Source organism: Odontesthes bonariensis, chromosome 11 (assembly GCF_027942865.1).
Source record: "Odontesthes bonariensis isolate fOdoBon6 chromosome 11, fOdoBon6.hap1, whole genome shotgun sequence".
In the NCBI taxonomy this organism is placed as follows: Eukaryota; Metazoa; Chordata; class Actinopteri; order Atheriniformes; family Atherinopsidae; genus Odontesthes; species Odontesthes bonariensis.
Genome location: NC_134516.1, coordinates 30,645,669 through 30,669,380, shown reverse-complemented (window position 1 = coordinate 30,669,380; position 23,712 = coordinate 30,645,669). Strand labels below are relative to the sequence as shown.

Genomic DNA, 23,712 nt, shown 5'->3' with positions numbered 1-23,712 from the left:
CATCAGAACACATTCCTCCTTTTCAACCTCTACCTACTCCACTCGACTGGATCCCACTCAGCTGTTAGGGTTTTCCATGAGGTAATACCACCTGGCACCAGGTGGTACAGTTTTAGCACCTACTCGGTCGGGGTCGAGTTGAGTTGAGCCGAAAATGTGACATCTACAGAATGCAGGCCACTGATTGGCCAGGGAGTGATGTCACTGGATGAGTCATGAAAGCCACTCCTTAACAAGAACCGGCAACAGCAACAGTTGGATTTTATGTATTCTGTGATCGTCAACGAGGTGGATTGCTAGACGCAAAGACATAGACCAAGCAGCAGGTAAACCTTTGCCTCGATGTCCTAAATTGTTGTGTCATGTTTGTGTCACATAAGACTGACATCACAGGACTTTTGGACCTCCTTGCTATAACGACCCCACCCACATTGAAGTGGTTGTGAGTAAGTACTGGTGGAAAAGAGCTTAATGTTGCAGGAGAACTGCCTCATCGCACATCAGAATTGTGCATGTTAATGGGAGGAAGTGAAGGCCCGTCTTCAGAGATAAATGCCCTTTTTCACCATGGCCTGACATGGCTTTCTTCATGGTCTTCTAATATGCAAGTAAGGTTTAAGCATGAAATTAATGTCAGGAGTGGGATTTGAACCCATGTCTCCTTTGGGAGACCAGAAGTCCCTGTGCTAAGGAAGGAATGAAGCCTAGAGTCTGGCGCCTTAGACCGCTCGGCCATCCTGACACCATTACTTCCCTGACTGTGTAAAATACGACAAACATGAACCAAAATTCAAAACGCTACTCCACTTGACTATATTCGACTCAGGTTTTAGGGTTTTTCACGAGGGAGTAACAGCTGGTAGCAGGTACATTTTTAGCACCTACACGGCAGGGATTCGAGTTGAGTGGAGCCGAAAATGTGACGTCTACAGACTGCAGGCCACTGATTGGCCAGGGAGTGATGTCACTGGATGAGTAATGAAGGCAAGAGAGGGCCAGAGGCCATGGGTCGTTATTCAGATTTTTCTTATTTTGTTTTAAAGTGAATGATCATACTTGAGCAAAAAGGGAATACAGAAATGACGTAAGCCCAAAGAAAGGTAAACATAATGCTCTTGCGCAAGTTTGAATGTTTTTGATTCATATTGTGCATTTCAGGAGGTTTGTGATCATTCAAAGAGGCACCACTGAGGACGCTGTGATGGTGGTAACAGAGCTGAACTGTTACTTTAAGTGCTGGATCAAACATCTCTTGATTACTAAAACTGCTACGCCCAACATGGGGCTCGAACCCACGACCCTGAGATTAAGAGTCTCATGCTCTACCGACTGAGCTAGCCGGGCTAATCGCATGTTATAAAACATGCCTTCCGAAAAAAAAGACGAGATAAAAAAAGCCTAAGTCAACTTTCAGAGATTTAGAATGACATCAGAACACATTCCTCCCTTTTCAACCTCTACGTACTCCACTCGACTGGATCCCATTCAGCTGTTAGGGTTTTCCATGAGGTAATACCACCTGGCACCAGGTGGTACATTTTTAGCACCTACTCGGTCGGGGTCGAGTTGAGTTGAGCCGAAAATGTGACATCTACAGACTGCAGGCCACTGATTGGCCAGGGAGTGATGTCACTGGATGAGTCATGAAAGCCACTCCTTAACAAGAACCGGCAACAGCAACAGTTGGATTTTATGTATTCTGTGATCGTCAACGAGGTGGATTGCTAGACGCAAAGACATAGACCAAGCAGCAGGTAAACCTTTGCCTCGATGTCCTAAATTGTTGTGTCATGTTTGTGTCACATAAGACTGACATCACAGGACTTTTGGACCTCCTTGCTATAACGACCCCACCAACATTGAGGTGGTTGTGAGTAAGTACTGGTGGAAAAGAGCTTAATGTTGCAGAACTGCCTCATCGCACATCAGAATTAATAATAATAATAATAATACATTTTTTTTATAGGCACCTTTCATAGGCACTCAAGGGGGGTATTCCTAGAAAGTAGCTAAAGAAAGCCAGGCTGTAGCCGGAAAGCGTCGCTTTAACTGACACCATCTCCCAATTAAGCCTCAAGTCGTTCCATGAAGCCAGCTCAGCTGCATCTCAGTGAGGCTAATCCAAGCGAGGCTTACATTGCCTGGCGAAGTGCGAGTGTACGAGGAACGTAAGAAGCCCTGACGAGTGGATTGTGGAAAAACAGAGATGGCAGAAATGGCGAGCAAGACAAGAGCTTTTATTTTTTCGGCAGCTGAACAAATAATGCTGATGGAGCTGTTTGAGGATTTTAAAAGTTCATCACCAGAAATGGTAATACAGCTGCGGTCAATAAAGCGAAGAAACGGCATGGCAAACAACTGCAGACAGACTAAATAAGTTATGAAAGTTTCATACCATTGTCAATTATTAGACATTTATTTTACTGTCCTCATGTATTTATGCTCTACTCTTTGTGTTATAATGTGTTTACATAAAGCATGCTGAATTGTCTCTGTATGAGATGTACAGCACACATATACTGGCCCTGCTCAGTTTATTAATAACCCAATAATCGACATGCATCATCATACTTTGTGACCATATTATCCTGTGTGTGTGACCCACATATTATTTTTTCACTGTTACATCTCACCAGGAGCAATCTTAACAGCCAAAAGCGTACCTGGCAGCAGGTGAAGGTAAAGTACAGGAAAATATTTCAGAGTGGTAAGTAGCCTTTGAAGAAATGTGTTTGTCCAATAAAGAGAGCACCAAACTAGATATGGAACACAAGAAACTGAAAATAAAAAAGATCAAGCTAGAGATTATGAAACTGGAGAGGGGTGTTAGTATAAATTCAGATAAAGGAGAATATCATGTTGTGATTGGTATTTAATTCTGTTTTCTCTCCACAGCTTGAGAAACATGTAATAATAATTAAACAATTCAACACAACTTGAACTCAAACTTCTCATTATTGTACGGTTCATGCAACGTGTTAGAAATGTGTTTTTTACATTTACATTCACAGTGGGGTGCCATGACCTAAACGTGTGGAAAGTTATAAATCATTTCTGTCCATTTAGCCTTCTTACACTTGCTCTGACTTAAACTGCTACTGTGTCAATGCTAAATTATAAAAAGAAGTTCTAACTCAAAGGTCACAACAATAAGGATCAAAGGAAATATGTGTCCCTGTACAGGTCCCTCACTGTGTCAGGAGAAACTGAGTCCTTTCAGGCACTAGAACCTGCAGGGACTCAACGAAGAAAAGACTTGAGCCTGAAAAGTTGTCCACAAGACAAAATGTATAAAATATGAAGTATACTATTAATTTAAGATGGCTCTGTCAGAAGTCAGCCATGGTGCCTGAGAACTTTAAGCAATGAACCTGTATTTAATTTGGCCAAAGGTCATTTCTATCCGTGCCCTTGTTTTAGCATGTGCATGTGCATGTGCATGTGCATGTGCATGTGCATGTGCATGTGCATGTGCATGTGCATGTGCATGTGCATGTGCATGTGCATGTGCATGCTTCTTTCTGAACACAACACCCAGTGTGGACCCATCATGGTTGGGATAGCAGCAGCAGCCACAGACACGTCCAAACTTTCTGTATTCAGCAGAAGTGGAATATAGCTGATGGATCACTTTTTAAAGAAAGTCCACCAAAACTTTGGACACATTCTGAGTCTCCACAAAAGAAGAAGAAATGTTGTTGAAAAGTCAGTTTGGCATTGTATCGAGGTCTCTCTGCTCTTTGTGTAACTTAGATATTCTACATCTGAAATGATTCTTTATAAAGTATTTTATTCAAATAAAACGAGAACCTCTGATCTGAAGACAGCGGATTTAGTGCCGGTCACATGATCACATCATTTACAGGATTAAAAACATGTTAGATTTGTACAAAAGAGCCTCAGATTATCAACACTGATTATTTAAGATCTAAAGAAATGAACGATCACTTTTCTTTGTGCGACACGTTTCCATCAAAGTGTGAGACGGAATGAATGAATGAATGAATGAATGAATGAATGAATGAGTTCAGAGTTGGTTCAAACAGCTCTTCAACATGTTGAACTCATCAGTTACAGAGGAGACGGAGAGTTCATTTAAAGGTAGGGTAGGAGATCCTGAATTTTGAGTCCAGCGAAGCTGCATTTTGAAAATACACAGGTCAAAAGTCCCAACCCTTTTCTTCACTTTCCCCCCGAAGTCACGCCTCTAGAGTACATGAACGCGCACGAGCACGAAGGTGCACGAGCGCTGTTCTGACAGCAAGCATCGATCGTTGCCGTATTTAGTATTTAGTATTTAGTATTTAGTTTATGCTAACTATACGTTTAATAATGCTAGGTGCTAGCCAAGCTGGCTCTAGTTTAGCTTCCTGCCAAGCTTCGTTCACGGAGCAGGGTACGCGCACAGGGGGAAGGAGGGGGGAGGAGGGGGAGGGGGAGGGAGGAGCAGATTGCAGTTTGATAGACGGCATCAGAATCCAATCATTGTGAACGGTCAGTTCAGTATGATTGGATAGTGTTTTTCCTAGACTGTACGTTCTAGAGGCCACTAAAACTTTTCATATTTGTGTCAAAACTTTTAATTAATTGGTTGCAATGGGGGTGTGAAGAGTATTTCAAGCAATATGTAAAAAATGTTCCAGAAAAAGATCCCCTACCCTGCCTTTAAGGGCTGTAAATCATCTTTAATGGTGCCACATGTGTTCAGTTTGTCTTTGTTACCATAACTGGACAAACACTGATGATCAGGACTGAATAAATGTTACTGATCCATGTTCAGTTCAGCTCTAATGTAACTCATATCTGCTGGAACTGTGACGGAAGGGGACTTTTCATTTATGGTGATGGCGCCCTCTTGTGGTGTAAATATAAACTGCATGAAGTCAGGTTGGCCTCTCGGACTGCAGAAACTCCATATTTTTACTGAACTGCCACAAAAAGGACAGATCTGTCAAAGATGAAGAAAATAAATGTAGAATTATAAAGACTTTTCTCATCTTTTTGTTGAAGCTCCAACCTCCATCACATCATAAAGATCTCATCCATCCTTTCCCTGTTCCTGCTGCACACACCTGTTGTAGTATAAGCAGCAGGATATCAGAGTCTCCTGAGGTGACACCACAGTCTGGAATACAGATGTTAGTCAATTGTTCAGAACAACATACTCACTCACTCACACACGCACCAAATGAAGCACAAGCTGTGTTTGTGGAACCAACAGGAGGCCGTTGATGTCTGCAGTGATTTTAGTGGCATTAAGACTCATTAGAGCGGAGTTATTGAATATTTCTGTAGCAGGTGTTGCAGCCGGCTGCACATGGAGACTAATGTTATTTTCCTGCTCCAAGGACAGCTTATTTGGATTCTAATGAGCTTATTGTTTATCTCGCCACAGATGGAGAGAGGTGGGATCTGATCTGGAACGATGCTTCATTTTGGAGGTATTTATTCAGCAAGTGCGAATCTGTCAATATGTGTCTTTTTAGGCGTGTTGAATCAGTTTTTTGGGGTTGAGGAGTGAACCCTCAGAAAGAAAATTACGCTTAAAAACATAAAGCCTCTTGTGTTTGTTCTTGTAGACAACTTTCCTGTTAGCTGAAACATTTCAGAGTTCTCCTCAGACTGTATTCAGTGGGCATAAAGGTGTCTTTAACAGAGGGAACGAGGATTTATCTCTGTGCTTCACACCGGCAGAAGCAGACAGTGAGGGGGCGGGGCTTGTTCCAAACGCTCAGCTGCTCTCCCATTGGTTATTACTTATGACGTCAGAGACGGACAAAGTTCCTACTGGCTCCTGAAGCCGGTGTAGCGGAAGTGGTTCTGGAGGCAGCAGCGACACTTGTAATGTTCACAGCTTCTGTTTGACACCTCAGAGTTTATAAAACTCATACAACACTATCAGAACACATGGTCACCATAGGAACCTTTATAAGTTCAGGCTTTCTAAAGTAACGGGACACACACACATCAGTCCAATCCAGATGTTTTTCTCATCTTTTCATAGTTTCCTGTTTTGCCTTCATAACTCAGATGGAATCAGTCAGTGAAAAACACAGCAGGCTGTGAGAGAAAGTAAAGGTGTTCACCAGACCAACCAAGCCTGAACCTGAGGGATGCATCACTGAAATTACTGAGCACACCATCAGACAGGAGAAGAAGAAGCCCATTTTCACTGATATCAGCATCAGACAGCAGATCTGGAGGTGCTTTTCTCTCTACAGCTGGCCTTCACTCCTCTGTGTCTTCTCTCCAACCATCTTTGTCCCAACCATTGCATCTGTGGTGTTCAGCACATCTGCAGCATCAGGCCCGCTGGCTCCGTTCTGCTCGTCTTCTGCAGACAGAGCTTTATCATGGCAGGAAACCATCCAGTGAGTCAGGATTCTGCAGAAACCACTGGAAGACTTTCACTTCCTCCTTTAGTTGAACGCTTCATCAAACTGACATAATGCAGTTCCTCTATTCACCACCAGAGGGAGACACATCTCCATCAATGCAGAGTCCCACTCAGTTTTACTGACAGTACTTCACAGCCACTGAGAGGACACATTTAAATCAGTAACATACAAAGAAATGATTTCTATATTTGAGCCAGGCTTCCACCTCCATATAAGACACACACTGTGTCCTCATACAACAAGCAGCTCTCCTGTCTGAGCTTCACATCTTTACAGTTAGCATCAGCACACACAGCATGTTGATGAAGATTCTCACTCATCCAGGTCATGGTAATCCTAAGAGCTCACATCCTCTGGCCTAAAAGGCCTCTAGCAAAGAGCCAGATAAGACCAGAGCCACCCACTCTCCAGATAAAGGGCCTTATGAGCTGCTGAAGTTCTTCAGGTAAATAAGTTTATATCAGTTTCTCTTTTGGTCAGAGGCTCTGGTGCTCTGGAGTTACACCAAGTGTTTCTGAATGTTAGCTGCAACACCTTTAAAACCTGTTTTATCTCCATGCAAACAACAGCTAATCCTAACTGTCCTGTAGTTCGTAATGCGTCAGATCTCCATTTATTCCATCTCTTTCGCTGCAGTTTTAAAACTTCATTACATTTGTTTTGTTGTTGAACCACCAAACCAGCTCAGAAGACACAGTATTTAATGGCTATCAGGTTGAGTGGAGGATGTAAATGAACACGTGGTTCACTTCAAGGCAAGTAAGAACATTCATCTTGAAAATCAACAGATATCAGCTTGCTGCACTTTTGCATGAAAGGATAACAAATCCAAGCCTGCAATTGTTATTAAGTTTTAAACAAGAGGCACAAGATTGAAGCGTTGGAACAGACAATTATAGCAGATAATAAAACACTTGTGATCTGTGGTGATTTCAACATGGACCTCTTAAAGGTACATACTCCTAAACAAACTTGTGATTTCTTGGCTGCGTTATCCGGTAGAGGCTTGTATCCACTGATCACAAAGCCGAGCAGAGGAGCCACAGATAGTGCAACATTAACTGACAACATTTTTACACATTCCTTGGACACTGGTATAAATAGTGGTTTGGTAATAAGTGATGTAAGTGATCATTTAGCTGTATTTGCAACATTTAATGATCAACTACAGAGGAAGAAAACAGAAAAGTGTAGATATGAAAGGGTAAGGACTGTTAAAGCAATTAATGCTTCAGAAATGAGCTTTAAAACAAGAGTGGAATGAGTTTCATACAGATGAAGTAAACACTGCAGACAATTCATTCTTCAACTGTTATTTATCTCTCTATGATAAACACTGTCCAACAGGTTTATGTTCACATAAGCATAGTTATGCTGAGAAACCTCAGATAACAAAGGCATTAAAAAATGCATGTAAGAAGAAAAATAAACTTTATGGAGACTTTATCAAAACTAGAACAGAGGTTGCTGAAAAACGCTGAGATGTACAAAAACAGGCTGAGCAACATGTTGAGGCAAGCAAAGAAGCAACATTATGATAAAATGTTACGAATAAATCAAAATAATATGAAGCGCCCATGGAACATCCTAAATAATGTAATGGTGAATAAGCCTTGATCACCAGATCAACCTAAGTGTTTCATAAAGGACAATAAGGTGTTTGGCAATCTGACTGAAGCGGCTGATGAATGTAACTCAGTACAGCGGCTCGTGAATCCTCTGGTGCACGTTGAGCATCGTCATGCTCTTGAATTCCTTCCCGCAGTCGTCACATTTCATGAGGTCCCTCATTTCCACGAGGTTCTCCTGGTGCTCCTTCAGGGCGGACGGGTACTGGAAGTGTTTGCCACAGTTTGAGCACCACACGGGTATCTTCAGCGACGACCCCTGTTGGTGGTCGGTGCCGCTCACTTCTGCTCTTGACTCTTTTCTCCAAAAGAAACGGGCGCTCTTCTTCTGGCAAATGGCGTAAATCTGGTGTCTTTTCAGCCCGTGCATGTGTTTAAAATGCTTGTTGCAGTGGATGCAGTGATAGGGCCGATCGTCCGTGTGGCACTGTGTGTGTCTGTTCAGTGTTCTGACACAATCAAATGCTTTAGAGCAAACGGGGCACACTTTGAGGGCTTTCTTTGCCACGTTTTGAACAGGTGCAGATGGGCTCTCCTCAGACGTCCCAGGAGGTGTTTCTAAATGAGCTTCCTTTGTGTCGCTGTCACAGTTCTGAGCGTCAGCGCCTGCCAGAATCTGCTCCAGTCTTTCTCTGCAGTGTGTCCTTAAAACATCTGAGGAAACTGGACAAGTGGAGGACAAAAGAAGAAGTGTCAGACCTGAAAAACTATCTAGAGAAGATGAACAATATCTGAAAGTGATGTCCTTAAGAAAGAGGAAAAAATCCAGCAAAGACCTGACACAGGAGCTGAGAGATGCATCTGGACCTTCAGCTGATCCATCGGCTGTTGGCCCGAGCCTCATCAGAGATGGGCTCCATGGAAGGGTGGCTGTCAAGAAGCCGTTCTTAAGGAAGGGAAACAGTAAGCGTTGTTTCTAAGTGCTTGTTAAAATGATTATTTTAGATAGTAATTAAGTGTTTTTTTAGGCGATGTGAAAACCGTTTGCTGTGACTTTCAAATATGCTTCAAAAACTGGACGTGTTTCTTCAGATAAACTCCTGACCAGCTGTGAAAAAGCAGTGAAAATGTCTGGCCTGTATAAACTTTGTGATGTCAAACAAGATCAGAGATGACATGGATTGTGATGTCACTACAGTGATGACATCACAGCTTTGTGAAGGCTTCTGTTCTGTCTCTTCTGGTCTGTGGTTCCAACCACAGATTCTGGATGGAAGTGAAGTCCGGATTCCAGAATGTTGATTTGTGTTCTCTGTTAATCTCTGGACGACTTCAGCTGATTACTTCCTGTCACTGTCACGTTGGAAGGTCCACTTCTGCCAGTTTTTCAGCAGCCAGTATCATGTTTTCCACCAGCAGTGTTTTCCAAGACAGAATAATGTCAGTTTGTTTCAAATGTTGCCAAAATAAACTATTACAATTACAACAAATGTCATCTCAGGGTACTTCAGTAATAAAGTCCAATTCAGGCCAATTAGAGTTCAATTCATTGTAATTATAATCCAATTAATTCAATTCAGAATGAATCCAATTCATTCATACAGAGCAATTCAAAAACTATTTCCTAGCTAAGGAAACCAACAGATGGCACCGAACTTGCACTATTTCTAATTAGATAGAACTTTTTAATAGTTCTAAGATCATATCTTTCTGGCTTTATTTGCATTTTACAAAGAGTCCCGAGTAATTATGAAAGTGGGGTTTTAATTAGAAGAAAAAGCCTCAAAATAAAGTGATTTTTAGGAGTATGCAGGGAATCATTTCCATCTAATGAACAGGTCAGTTATATTAAACAGTGGGCCGTGTGAGCAGCAATCAGGGGAGTAAGGAGTTCACAGATCATAGACAGAGGCAACCGTCCAACTATTCAAAGCTTTTAAAATGAGTAATAAAATCTGACAGGTAACCAGGGAAGGAAGGACAAGAGGCAGCGAGGTGGTCAACCACTGTGTGGCCTGGTGTGGGAATAATCACCTCAGCTGCTGATTTTAGGAGGAGCACCATTAAGCCAAACAGCGTCTCCATCCCAGGAGAAGAGGTGGCTGAGGAACACCTGGGAGTTTACCTGTTGCATATCTCTTATAAGTCTGTGGTGCAGAGTGCATCTTTCTTCAGCACCATCTGCTGTGGCAGCAGCATCAGAGCCAGCGACTCAAAGAAACTGAGCAAACTGCTAAAGAAGGCTGGCTCTGACCTGGGGACTGCTTTGGAGCTGTGTTTGAGGAGCACTCACTTCTTTTTTTTTTTTTTCCTTGTCCTGTCCAGCATTATGGCAGCAGAATTGTAATCTGAATACCGTTTATGCCAAACACATTTGCTATGCCAAGGGAAGCTTTATGAATGTAAAGCTCCCCTTGATGCCCATCAACTCCTTATTTATTTATTTTTGTTACAATACTTAACATGATGTGATAGTGTCATAGTGCCGAACCGGACCGGGGGACAGAGAGAGAGGGAGAGAAAAGAAGGGAAAAAAGGAACAGAAATATGAAGAGACAAACATAGACAACAATGAAAAATCAGACAACCAGCTGTTACACCTGTAAAAACAAAACTGAAGACAATCCAAGGCTTTTGTGAGGAATCCAGCCTTAGAGGCACCAGGAGCACCTGTAAACAGACAAGCAGAGAACAAACACGCAAACACACAAACAAAAAAGCACAAGCAGCAGCAATCACACGGCAACCTTCCGTCAAGTAATCGAATCCTGTTCCTCCGCTTGACAGGCGGATTCTAACCTTTGACCAGCAAATTGTCAAGCATTTGCATGAATGAGAGATTAAACTGACTGTGGAAGGGGTTCCATGGTGTAAAGGTCAGCACTCTGGACTCTGAATCCAATGATCCGAGTTCAAATCTCGGTGGAACCTTCAGGTGTGTGCTGTCATGGTTGTGTTCTGGAAAGAAGATGAGTTGAGTAGGCTAGTCACTTGTGAAATGACACCAGAGTGCACGATTCCAGCTGAGATGATCTGTGGTATGTGACGTCACACCTCTGTGTTGCTAGTTGAATCTTTTTTGGTTTCTTCTCTCATATTCATTTACGATGCTTCTATTTATCCATGCTCTCCCACAGGAGTGTGTTACAATCCCACTTCTGACTCAATTTGTTGCGACTCCACAAACTCTTTCCGCTGGCAACAAAATTTGGGAAAACTTACCTCATTCTTTGGCTTCCGGAACACTCGTGAACCAGTATGGAGCCAGTTTCCGTAGTGTAGTGGTTATCACGTTCGCCTCACACGCGAAAGGTCCTCAGTTCGAAACTGGGCGGAAACATTACTTGCTCCTCCTTTATTTATTTCATCCTTGTTTGAAGATGTATGACTGCACGTTAATGATAGCAACATCAACATATTCATAATTATGGATAGGAGGGGAGCCTCATCTGCTGTTCTTGACATGTAAAGTACATTTTTGCAAGTTTTCAAAAGATTTTCTGATGCTGTTGTTTGAAACGGACTTTGGCAAACCCCTAGCTGCTGAGCAAAAATGGCAACCTTCGGTCAAGGAATCGAACCCTGTTCCTCCGCTTGACAGGCGGATTCTAACCTTTGACCATTGAAGAAGATACAGAATGTGTTGCTTGACTGTCGTGCCAATTCTGAGAATACAAGCTGTAAGAGTATCACTGAAAAATTGACAAAAAAATAACACGTTGCTAAAACCCTTTCATTGTCAAGCATTTGCATGACTGAGAGCGTAAACTGACTGTGGAAGGGGTTCCATGGTGTAAAGGTCAGCACTCTGGACTCTGAATCCAGTGATTAGAGTTCAAATCTCAGTGGAACCTTCAGGTGTGTGCTGTCATGGTTGTGTTCTGGAAAGAAGATGAGTTGAGTAGGCTAGTCAGTTGTGAAATGACACCAGATTGCACTATTGATCAATTCCAGCTGAGAGGATCTGTGGTATGTAACGTCACACCTCTGTGTTGCTAGTTGAATCTTTTTTGGTTTCTTCTTGCATATTCATTTACGATGCTTCTATTTATCCATGCTCTCCCAGAGGAGTGTGTTACAATCCCACTTCTGACTCAATTTGTTGCGACTCCACAAACTCTTTCCGCTAGCAAGAAAATTTGGGAAAACTTACCTCATTCTTTGGCTTCTGGAACACTAGTGAACAGGTATGGCTTCAGTTTCCGTAGTGTAGCGGTTATCACGTTCGCCTCACACGCGAAAGGTCCTTAGTTCATAACTGGGCAGAAACATTACTTGCTCCTCCTTTATTTATTTCATCCTTGTGTGAAGATGTATGACTGCACGTTAATGATAGCAACATCAACATATTCATAATTATGGATAGGAGGGGAGCCTCATCTGCTATTCTTGACATGTAAAGTCAATTTTTGCAAGTTTTCAAAAGATTTTCCGATGCTATGGTGTGAAACGGACTTTGGCGAATCCCTAGCTGCTGAGCGAAAATGGCAACCTTCGGTCAAGGAATCGAACCCTGTTCCTCCGCTTGACAGGCGGATTCTAACCTTTGACCATTGAAGAAGATACAGAATGTGTTGCTTGACTGTCGTGCCAATTCTGAGAATACAAGCTGTAAGAGTATCACTGAAAAATTGACAAAAAAACATGTTGCTAAAACACTTTCATTGTCAAGCATTTGCATGACTGAGAGCGTAAATTGACTGTGGAAGGGGTTCCATGGTGTAAAGGTCAGCACTCTGGACTCTGAATCCAGTGATACGAGTTCAAATCTCGGTGGAACCTTCAGGTGTGTGCTGTCATGGTTGTGTTCTGGAAAGAAGATGAGGTGAGTAGGCTAGTCAGTTGTGAAATGACACCAGATTGCACCATTGATCAATTCCAGCTGAGAGGATCTGTGGTATGTGACGTCAAACCTCTGTGTTGCTAGTTGAATCTTTTTTGGTTTCTTCTTGCATATTCATTTACGATGCTTCTATTTATCCATGCTCTCCCACAGGAGTGTGTTACAATCCCACTTCTGACTCAATTTGTTGCGACTCCACAAACTCTTTCCGCTGGTAACAAAATTTGGGAAAACTTACCTCATTCTTTGGCTTCCGGAACACTCGTGAACCAGTATGGCGCCAGTTTCCGTAGTGTAGTGGTTATCACGTTCGCCTCACACGCGAAAGGTCCTCAGTTCGAAACTGGGCGGAAACATTACTTGCTCCTCCTTTATTTATTTCATCCTTGTTTGAAGATGTATGACTGCACGTTAATGATAGCAACATCAACATATTCATAATTATGGATAGGAGGGGAGCCTCATCTGCTATTCTTGACATGTAAAGTCAATTTTTGCAAGTTTTCAAAAGATTTTCTGATGCTATGGTGTGAAACGGACTTTGGCGAATCCCTCGCTGCTAGGCGAAAATGGCAGCCTTCGGTCAAGGAATCGAACCCTGTTCCTCCGCTTGACAGGCTGATTCTAACCTTTGACCATTGAAGAAGATACAGAATGTGTTGCTTGACTGTCGTGCCAATTCTGAGAATACAAGCTGTAAGAGTATCACTGAAAAATTAACAAAAAAAAACGTTGCTAAAACCATTTCATGGTCAAGCATTTGCATGACTGAGAGAGTATAGACTGTGGAAGGGGTTCCATGGTGCAAAGGTCAGCACTCTGGACTTTGAATCCAGTGATCCGAGTTCAAATCTCGGTGGAACCTTCAGGTGTTTGCTGTCATGGTTGTGTTCTGGAAAGAAGATGAGTTGAGTAGGCTAGTCAGTTGTGAAATGACACCAGATTGCACGATTGATCAATTCCAGCTGAGAGGATCTGTGGTATGTAACGTCACTCCTCTGTGTTGATAGTTGAATCTTTTTTAGTTTCTTCTTGCATATTCATTTACGATGCTTCTATTTATCCATGGTCTCCCAGAGGAGTGTGTTACAATCCCACTTCTGACTCAATTTGTTGCGACTCCACAATCTCTTTCCGCTAGCAAGAAAATTTGGGAAAACTTAACTCATTGTTTGGCTTCCGGAACACTAGTCAATAGGCATGGCTTCAGTTTCCGTAGTGTAGTGGTTATCACGTTCGCCTCACACGCGAAAGGTCCTCAGTTCAAAACTGGGCGGAAACATTACTTGCTCCTCCTTTATTTATTTCATCCTTGTGTGAAGATGTATGACTGCACGTTAATGATAGCAACATCAACATATTCATAATTATGGATAGGAGGGGAGCCTCATCTGCTATTCTTGACATGTAAAGTCAATTTTTGCAAGTTTTCAAAAGATTTTCTGATGCTATGGTTTGAAACGGACTTTGGCAAATCCCTAGCTGCTGAGCGAAAATGGCAACCTTCGGTCAAGGAATCGAACCCTGTTCCACCGCTTGACAGGCGGATTCTAACCTTTGACCATTGAAGAAGATACAGAATGTGTTGCTTGACTGTCGTGCCAATTCTGAGAATACAAGTTGTAAGAGTATCACTGAAAAATTGACAAAAAAACACGTCGCTAAAACCATTTCATGGTCAAGCATTTGCATGACTGAGAGAGTATTGACTGTGGAAGGGGTTCCATGGTGTAAAGGTCAGCACTCTGGACTCTGAATCCAGTGATCCCAGTTCAGATCTCGGTGGAACCTTCAGGTGTTTGCTGTCATGGTTGAGTTCTGGAAAGAAGATGAGTTGAGTAGGCTAGTCAGTTGTGAAATTGCACGATTGATCAATTCCAGCTGAGAGGATCTGTGGTATGTAACGTCACACCTCTGTGTTGATAGTTGAATCTTTTTTGGTTTCTTCTTGCATATTCATTTACGATTCTTCTATTTATCCATGCTCTCCCACAGGAGTGTGTTACAATCCCACTTCTGACTCAATTTGTTGCGACTCCACAAACTCTTTCCGCTGGCAACAAAATTTGGGAAAACTTACCTCATTCCTTGGCTTCCGGAACACTCGTGAACCAGTATGGAGCCAGTTTCCGTAGTGTAGTGGTTATCATGTTTGCCTAACATGCGAAAGGTCCTCAGTTCGAAACTGGGCGGAAACATTACTTGCTCCTCCTTTATTTATTTCATCCTTGTGTGAAGATGTATGACTGCACGTTAATGATAGCAACATCAACATATTCATAATTATGGATAGCAGGGGAGCCTCATCTGCTATTCTTGACATGTAAAGTCAATTTTTGCAAGTTTTCAAAAGATTTTCTGATGCTATGGTTTGAAACTGACTTTGGCAAATCCGTAGCTGCTGAGCGAAAATGGGAGCCTTCGGTCAAGGAATCGAACCCTGTTCCTCCGCTTGACAGGCGGATTCTAACCTTTGACCATTGAAGAAGATACAGAATGTGTCGCTTGACTGTCGTGCCAATTCTGAGAATACAAGTTGTAAGAGTATCACTGAAAAATTGACAAAAAAACACGTCGCTAAAACCATTTCATGGTCAAGCATTTGCATGACTGAGAGCGTAAATTGACTGTGGAAGGGGATCCATGGTGTAAAGGTCAGCACTCTGGACTCTGAATCCAGTGATCCCAGTTCAAATCTCGGTGGAACCTGCAGGTGTTTGCTGTCATGGTTGTGTTCTGGAAAGAAGATGAGTTGAGTAGGCTAGTCAGTTGTGAAACAACACCAGATTGCACAATTGATCAATTCCAGCTGAGAGGATCTGTGGTATGTAACGTCACACCTCTGTGTTGATAGTTGAATCTTTTTTGGTTTCTTCTTGCATATTCATTTACGATTCTTCTATTTATCCATGCTCTCCCACAGGAGTGTGTTACAATCCCACTTCTGACTCAATTTGTTGCGACTCCACAAACTCTTTCCGCTAGCAACAAAATTTGGGAAAACTTACATCATTCTTTGGCTTCCGGAACACTCGTGAACCAGTATGGAGCCAGTTTCCGTAGTGTAGTGGTTATCACGTTCGCCTAACACGCGAAAGGTCCTCAGTTCGAAACTGGGCGGAAACATTACTTGCTCCTCCTTTATTTATTTCATCCTTGTGTGAAGATGTATGACTGCACGTTAATGATAGCAACATCAACATATTCATAATTATGGATAGGAGGGGCGCCTCATCTGCTATTCTTGACATGTAAAGTCAATTTTTGCAAGTTTTCAAAAGATTTTCTGATGCTATGGTTTGAAACGGACTTTGGCAAATCCGTAGCTGCTGAGCGAAAATGGAAGCCTTCGGTCAAGGAATCGAACCCTGTTCCTCCGCTTGACAGGCGGATTCTAACCTTTGACCATTGAAGAAGATACAGAATGTGTTGCTTGACTGTCGTGCCAATTCTGAGAATACAAGTTGTAAGAGTATCACTGAAAAATTGACAAAAAAACACGTCGCTAAAACCATTTCATGGTCAAGCATTTGCATGACTGAGAGAGTATTGACTGTGGAAGGGGTTCCATGGTGTAAAGGTCAGCACTCTGGACTTTGAATCCAGTGATCCGAGTTCAAATCTCGGTGGAACCTTCAGGTGTGTGCTGCATGGTTGTGTTCTGGAAAGAAGATGAGTTGAGTAGGCTAGTCAGTTGTGAAATTGCACGATTGATCAATTCCAGCTGAGAGGATCTGTGGTATGTAACGTCACACCTCTGTGTTGATAGTTGAATCTTTTTTGGTTTCCTCTTGCATATTCATTTACGATTCTTCTATTTATCCATGCTCTCCCACAGGAGTGTGTTACAATCCCACTTCTGACTCAATTTGTTGCGACTCCACAAACTCTTTCCGCTGGCAACAAAATTTGGGAAAACTTACCTCATTCCTTGGCTTCCGGAACACTCGTGAACCAGTATGGAGCCAGTTTCCGTAGTGTAGCGGTTATCACGTTTGCCTAACATGCGAAAGGTCCTCAGTTTGAAACTGGGCGGAAACATTACTTGCTCCTCCTTTATTTATTTCATCCTTGTGTGAAGATGTATGACTGCACGTTAATGATAGCAACATCAACATATTCATAATTATGGATAGGAGGGGAGCCTCATCTGCTATTCTTGACATGTAAAGTCAATTTTTGCAAGTTTTCAAAAGATTTTCTGATGCTATGGTTTGAAACGGACTTTGGCAAATCCGTAGCTGCTGAGCGAAAATGGGAGCCTTCGGTCAAGGAATCGAACCCTGTTCCTCCGCTTGACAGGCGGATTCTAACCTTTGACCATTGAAGAAGATACAGAATGTGTTGCTTGACTGTCGTGCCAATTCTGAGAATACAAGCTGTAAGAGTATCACTGAAAAATTGACAAAAAAACATGTCGCTAAAACCATTTCATGGTCAAGCATTTACATGACTGAGAGAGTATTGACTGTGGAAGGGGTTCCATGGTGTAAAGGTCAGCACTCTGGACTCTGAATCCAGTGATCCCAGTTCAAATCTCGGTGGAACCTTCAGGTGTTTGCTGTCATGGTTGTGTTCTGGAAAGAAGATGAGTTGAGTAGGCTATTCAGTTGTGAAATGACACCAGATTGCACAATTGATCAATTCCAGCTGAGAGGATCTGTGGTATGTGACGTCACTGCTCTGTGTTGATAGTTGAATCTTTTTTGGTTTCTTCTTGCATATTCATTTACGATTCTTCTATTTATCCATGCTCTCCCACAGGAGTGTGTTACAATCCCACTTCTGACTCAATTTGTTGCGACTCCACAATCTCTTTCCGCTAGCAACAAAATTTGGGAAAACTTACCTCATTCTTTGGCTTCCGGAACACTCGTGAACAGGTATTGTGCCAGTTTCAGTAGTGTAGTGGTTATCACGTTCGCCTAACACGCCAAAGGTCCTCAGTTCGAAACTGGGCGGAAACATTACTTGCTCCTACTATATTTATTTCATCCTTGTTTGAAGATGTATGACTGCACGTTAATGATAGCAACATCAACATATTCATAATTATGGATAGCAGGGGAGCCTCATCTGCTATTCTTGACATGTAAAGTACATTTTTGCAAGTTTTCAAAAGATTTTCTGATGCTATGGTGTGAAACGGACTTTGGCGAATCCCTAGCTGCCGAGCGAAAATGGGAGCCTTCGGTCAAGGAATCGAACCCTGTTCCTCCGCTTGACAGGCGGATTCTAACCTTTGACCATTGAAGAAGATACAGAATGTGTTGCTTGACTGTCTTGCCAATTCTGAGAATACAAGCTGTAAGAGTATCACTGAAAAATTGACAAAAAAACACGTTGCTAAAACCATTTCATGGTCAAGCATTTGCATGACTGAGAGCGTAAATTGACTGTGGAAGGGGTTCCATGGTGTAAAGGTCAGCACTCTGGACTCTGAATCCAGTGATCCGAGTTCAAATCTCGGTGGAACCTTCAGGTGTTTGCTGTCATGGTTGAGTTCTGGAAAGAAGATGAGTTGAGTAGGCTAGTCACTTGTGAAACAACACCAGATTGCACGATTGATCAATTCCAGCTGAGAGGATCTGTGGTATGTGACGTCACACCTCTGTGTTGCTAGTTGAATCTTTTTTGGTTTCTTCTTGCATATTCATTTACGATTCTTCTATTTATCCATGGTCTCCCAGATGAGTGTGTTACAATCCCACTTCTGACTCAATTTGTTGCGACTCCAAAATCACTTTCCGCTAGCAACAAAATTTGGGAAAACTTACCTCATTCTTTGGCTTCCGGAACACTCGTGAACCAGTATGGCGCCAGTTTCAGTAGTGTAGGGGTTATCACGTTCGCCTCACACGCCAAAGGTCCTCAGTTCGAAACTGGGTGGAAACATTACTTGCTCCTACTATATTTATTTCATCCTTGTGTGAAGATGTATGACTGCACGTTAATGATAGCAACATCAACATATTCATAATTATGGATAGGAGGGGAGCCTCATCTGCTATTCTTGACATGTAAAGTCAATTTTTGCAGGTTTTCAAAAGATTTTCTGATGCTATGGTGGGAAACGGACTTTGGCGAATCCCAGCTGCTGAGCTAAAATGGCAGCCTTCCGTCAAGGAATCGAACCCTGTTCCTCCGCTTGACAGGCGGATTCTAACCTTTGACCATTGAAGAAGATACAGAATGTGTTGCTTGACTGTCGTGCCAATTCTGAGAATACAAGCTGTAGGAGTATCACTGAAAAATTGACAAAAAAACATGTTGCTAAAACCCTTTCATTGTCAAGCATTTGCATGACTGAGAGAGTAAATTGACTGTGGAAGGGGTTCCATGGGGTAAAGGTCAGCACTCTGGACTCTGAATCCAGTGATCCCAGTTCAAATCTCAGTGGAACTTATGGTGTGTGCTGTCATGGTTGTGTTCTGGAAAGAAGATGAGTTGAGTAGGCTAGTCACTTGTGAAATGACACCAGAGTGCTCAGTTCCAGCTGAGAGGATCTGTGGTATGTGACTTCACACCTCTGTGTTGGTAGTTGAATCTTTTTTGGTTTACTCTTGCATATTCATTTACGATTCTTCTATTTATCCATGCTCTCCCACAGGAGTGTGTTACAATCCCACTTCTGACTCAATTTGTTGCGACTCCACAATCTCTTTCCGCTAGCAACAAAATTTGGGAAAACTTACCTCATACTTTGGCTTCCAGAACACTAGTGAATGGGCGTGGTTCAGGATTCATCAATTCCAGCTGAGAGGATCTGTGGTATGTGACGTCTCATGATGTTGTACATCCTGTCCATGTCCAGGACCTGTCGTGCCCTCTTATGCAACCCTGTTTCTGTGAGTTGGTTCTGGCCACAGGGAGGGTTGGGACAGACCACCTTCACCTTCCACAACTTATACTACATCCAGGCCAGCAGTGGATGCACAAAGAAGCGGTCCGGTGTAGGAGCCTGGTGGTACAGCTGGCTTGGCTTTGGAGGATAATACCAGAGCTAAAGGTTTTGCTGAAGCTCCAGTTTCCCCTGGGGTCCCACCTTCAGGACGCTCTTTGCCATCCATTTGTGATCTGCAGTTGGCAAGCCCTCTGCCCGCCGGCGGGGCAGCTGGGGAGTCGCTGAAGCTTCAGGTGTGTCAGTCCTGGGGTCTGCAGTCTTGGCAAAGACAAAACAACACATGAACATACTTGATACTTGTAAAAATCGATGGCTTTTTTGCATTTGATTTTTGACTTTAACTAAGTGCATGTTCCACGTGAGCTTTTCATCAAACCATTGACTGCTTTTCACTAGTCGAGAGGTTCATACAATTTTAATAAAATGCGTGTAATTTGTGTTCAATAAAAGAAAAATGTCAATAGTCATCAATATTGAATAATCATGGACTACAAACACTGCCATCTCTACTGTATATACACACACAAAAAAAAAATCCTGCTCCAACTATTATTCTTTGGTGAAATAAGAAATTCCAAACCCTGTTGTATACTCTGCCACCACTTCCTAATGACTCCAACTAAATAAGAAGCTCTTCTTTCCAAAGCATGCCACGTGCCTTTTTTTTTTTTTACATCAAAGAAGACAGCCACCATCCCTTGCAGGCTACATTGTGCTTTCCTGATTTCTGACTCGAGGTACTGAGGCCCCATCCACACGTAGCCGGGTATCTGCTTAAACTAATATATTTTTCTACGTTTGGACCTGTCATCCACATGAAAACGCATCATAAACGAATGTTTTTAAAAACTCCGGGGAAAGTGAAGATTTTTGAAAACTCCGTTTATGCATTTGCGTGTAGACAGAGATAACCGCAGTTTTGCGTTTTCTAACATCACAATATGCGCCAAAACAACAACAAATCTGCTTTAAAGTCAAACGTGCGACCTTTGTTTACTGAAGAAGCATGGATGCCTTAAGAACTGTGGTGGTTATCATTGTGCAGGCGCTGTTTACTGCCTTGATTTTACACGCCCAAGTCGTACTCCCAGAGGAATGGCGTGACAATTTCTGCATATCCTGGTCCTCACTCCTGTCGCTGTCGGAATTATTACGTCCTCATATCGAGGGGCAGTCCACTGTCATGCGATCACCTGTCAGTGTGCTCAAAAAAGTTGCGTGCACACTTTATTATTTAGCTGACAAGGGCAGATTACGCAAAACAGCAAATGCATTTGGGTTGTCAAGACAGGTGAAAACGCAGCTGTTCAGTTATGTGTGGAAGTTTTTTTTTTTCGAAAACGAGGTAATGTGGATACAAATTATTTTATAAACGGAGGGGGGGGAAATATTCGGTTTTAAAAATACCCGGCTACGTGTGTACATAGCCTGAATCCATTGTATTCTGAAAAGCACTCTGGGTGGAAAACAAAAGATCTGTGCCCTCTAAAAGGTATGTTAGTCTTCCTGTGACTGTTCTCTCCACCATCTGATACATGCAAGATTTGTAATGTGTCTATGAAGGGATCAGACGGAACTTTCTGTGCCTCAGAATGGGTATAACTATTGCTAGCTTTTACACTCCAGGAAGTCAATAAAAGATCCCAAACTCTATAGTCTCATGTTTCAACATTCTATAGCATGCTTGGACTTTCTCAGGTCTGACGGCCTTTTCTCAGTTCAAAGGTATTAAAAGGCAAATCCAGAGTCTTCAGCCAACTCTATTTTTCTCTAATAACAGGGTTATCTATAAGAATTTGGTTCCAGCGCTGCCTGGCCTCCTCAGTGACACTATCTGAACCGTGTACCTCCCTAAATATTTGTGTCAGAAATTCAGCTTTTTGAGAATTATCAACAGCTGTTTCATCCCACTGACAAGTCATGCTTGTCATCCCTCATCATGCAGGTCTGACTCTGAATGAGCCCTGAATCTTCTAAATCTAATTATACCTGATGAGCAACAGCTCCGTCACCTCCACGAGGAGCTGATTTAAACCTCACAGGTGGGTTGGGATGTCATTTGCTGACTGGAACAATGGGAGCTGTTGGAGTCCTGCTGATTTCTGTGCTGACGGCTTGGCTGGCCAAAGGTTTTGCATTTTGTCTGCTCTTTTTGGTGTTAAGTCCTACAACTGGATTGTGTCTGTTGTTCTGTCTGACGATCAGCATTTGTGCAAAATATGCTCTCTCCATAGGATCATGTTTGCCAATAGTTGGTATGAATCATGGAGCTGCCAATGAGGTTCAGAAAAAGCAAAGCGGTAAGGACAGCTGTAATGTTTTAAAGCTGTAGGTTTTCATAGTAACTCAATGCCTTTTGTGTCATAGACTTGTCTTCAAGGAAACCCCTTGAACTTGTCCAGCCAATGGATTCCATGTTGGGGAAGAACTCAAAAGAAGGTATGCATATTAAGTTTGAGTCTTCCTTGGATGGTGAAACTTTCTAAACTGCGTTTGTTGAGCATTGACTGGAAAATGGTTTTCACAAGACTTCTGTCTGAACAGTGACCCGTTTCAATCTGCTGCTGTCTACTTGACTTCTGCATAGTTGTATAGTACGTGTCAGGATATGGTAAAGCCCTTTAAAGCTTTGTCGCACTGCAAGAAAAGTAACTAAACTGAGTTTATGGCCTTCTATTGGGGCAGGTCTGAAGTATTTGAATTTTATGTTTATGACTAACTTGTCTATATTTCTTAATCCACTTTTGAACTTCTTTGCAGTCTTAATGGAAAGCAAAGAAGTTAAAGCTGCTGCATCCATTGGCAACATGAAATATAAGCAAGTGGAAATCTCACCAGTAAATCTGAAAGCTAAAAGAGAAGTGAATGTTTCTCTGGCTGCCGCCGCCAATCCGACAGAAGCTGCCGCGGCAGTGGCGGTTCCCAACGCACCTCCGACGTTAGAAGCTGCCGCAGCAGTGGCGGTTCCCAACGCACCTCCGACGTTAGAAGCTGCCGCAGCAGTGGCGGTTCCCAACGCACCTCCGACGTTAGAAGCTGCCGCAGCAGTGGCGGTTCCCAACGCACCTCCGACGTTAGAAGCTGCCGCAGCAGTGGCAGTTCCCAATGCACCTCCGACGTTAGAAGCTGCCGCAGCAGTGGCGGTTGCCGCCGCCAATCCGACAGAAGCTGCCGCAGCAGTGGCGGTTCCCAACGCACCTCCGACGTTAGAAGCTGCCGCAGCAGTGGCGGTTCCCAATGCACCTCCGACGTTAGAAGCTGCCGCAGCAGTGGCGGTTGCCGCCGCCAATCCGACAGAAGCTGCCGCAGCAGTGGCGGTTCCCAATGCACCTCCGACGTTAGAAGCTGCCGCAGCAGTGGCGGTTCCCAATGCACCTCCGACGTTAGAAGCTGCCGCAGCAGTGGCGGTTGCCGCCGCCAATCCGACAGAAGCTGCCGCAGCAGTGGCAGTTCCCAACGCACCTCCGACGTTAGAAGCTGCCGCAGCAGTGGCGGTTGCCGCCGCCAATCCGACGGAAGCTGCAGTGGCGGTTCCCAACGCACCTCCGACGTTAGAAGCTGCTGCAGCAGTGGCGGTTCCCAACGCACCTCCGACGTTAGAAGCTGCAGTGGCGGTTGCCACCGCCAATCCGACAGAAGAAGCTGCCGTCTAAGGCGGCCGTCATGAAGCTGTCTAACTTGCCAGCCTGAACCTCTTTTTAAATAAAACGGTGGTATTGTACAATGTGTGCTGCTGAAACAAATTCCTTGGCTCTGAATAATGTATTTGTCTCGATGGAAGGGTGGCTGTCCAAGGCCTTCCTAAGGCAGTGGTTCTCAAACTTTTTTGGTCATTCCCCACTTTGACAAGTGGGGATTTCCAAGCCCCACCTGCCCCTGTCGCCCCAACAAAAATATTGATAAATTACATTTCAACTCGATTGAACTAACATCATATTTTATAATGAATCAATAACACAAAGTTCAAAAAGAGAAAATAAAAGTGTTTCATTTGCAATC

At 43.1% G+C, this 23,712-nt stretch overlaps 9 non-coding genes across 9 annotated transcripts; 8 read left to right on the top strand and 1 right to left on the bottom strand.

Annotated features, from left to right (window-relative positions):
* Nucleotides 1-1,271: 1,271 nt before the first annotated feature.
* On the bottom strand, nt 1,272-1,344 carry trnak-cuu (transfer RNA lysine (anticodon CUU)). The gene has a single exon. It is a non-coding gene; the product is annotated as a tRNA-Lys (tRNA).
* A 9,889-nt stretch (nt 1,345-11,233) lies between these two features.
* trnav-cac (transfer RNA valine (anticodon CAC)) lies at nt 11,234-11,306 on the top strand. Its single transcript has one exon. It is a non-coding gene; the product is annotated as a tRNA-Val (tRNA).
* Nucleotides 11,307-13,092: 1,786 nt separating this feature from the next.
* trnav-cac (transfer RNA valine (anticodon CAC)) lies at nt 13,093-13,165 on the top strand. The gene has a single exon. It is a non-coding gene; the product is annotated as a tRNA-Val (tRNA).
* Nucleotides 13,166-13,602: 437 nt separating this feature from the next.
* trnaq-uug (transfer RNA glutamine (anticodon UUG)) lies at nt 13,603-13,674 on the top strand. Its single transcript has one exon. It is a non-coding gene; the product is annotated as a tRNA-Gln (tRNA).
* Nucleotides 13,675-14,018: 344 nt separating this feature from the next.
* Nucleotides 14,019-14,091, top strand: trnav-cac (transfer RNA valine (anticodon CAC)). Its single transcript has one exon. It is a non-coding gene; the product is annotated as a tRNA-Val (tRNA).
* Nucleotides 14,092-14,934: 843 nt separating this feature from the next.
* trnav-aac (transfer RNA valine (anticodon AAC)) lies at nt 14,935-15,007 on the top strand. Its single transcript has one exon. It is a non-coding gene; the product is annotated as a tRNA-Val (tRNA).
* Nucleotides 15,008-15,862: 855 nt separating this feature from the next.
* trnav-aac (transfer RNA valine (anticodon AAC)) lies at nt 15,863-15,935 on the top strand. Its single transcript has one exon. It is a non-coding gene; the product is annotated as a tRNA-Val (tRNA).
* A 437-nt stretch (nt 15,936-16,372) lies between these two features.
* trnaq-uug (transfer RNA glutamine (anticodon UUG)) lies at nt 16,373-16,444 on the top strand. Its single transcript has one exon. It is a non-coding gene; the product is annotated as a tRNA-Gln (tRNA).
* Nucleotides 16,445-18,215: 1,771 nt separating this feature from the next.
* Nucleotides 18,216-18,287, top strand: trnaq-cug (transfer RNA glutamine (anticodon CUG)). Its single transcript has one exon. It is a non-coding gene; the product is annotated as a tRNA-Gln (tRNA).
* The last annotated feature ends 5,425 nt before the right edge of the window (nt 18,288-23,712 follow it).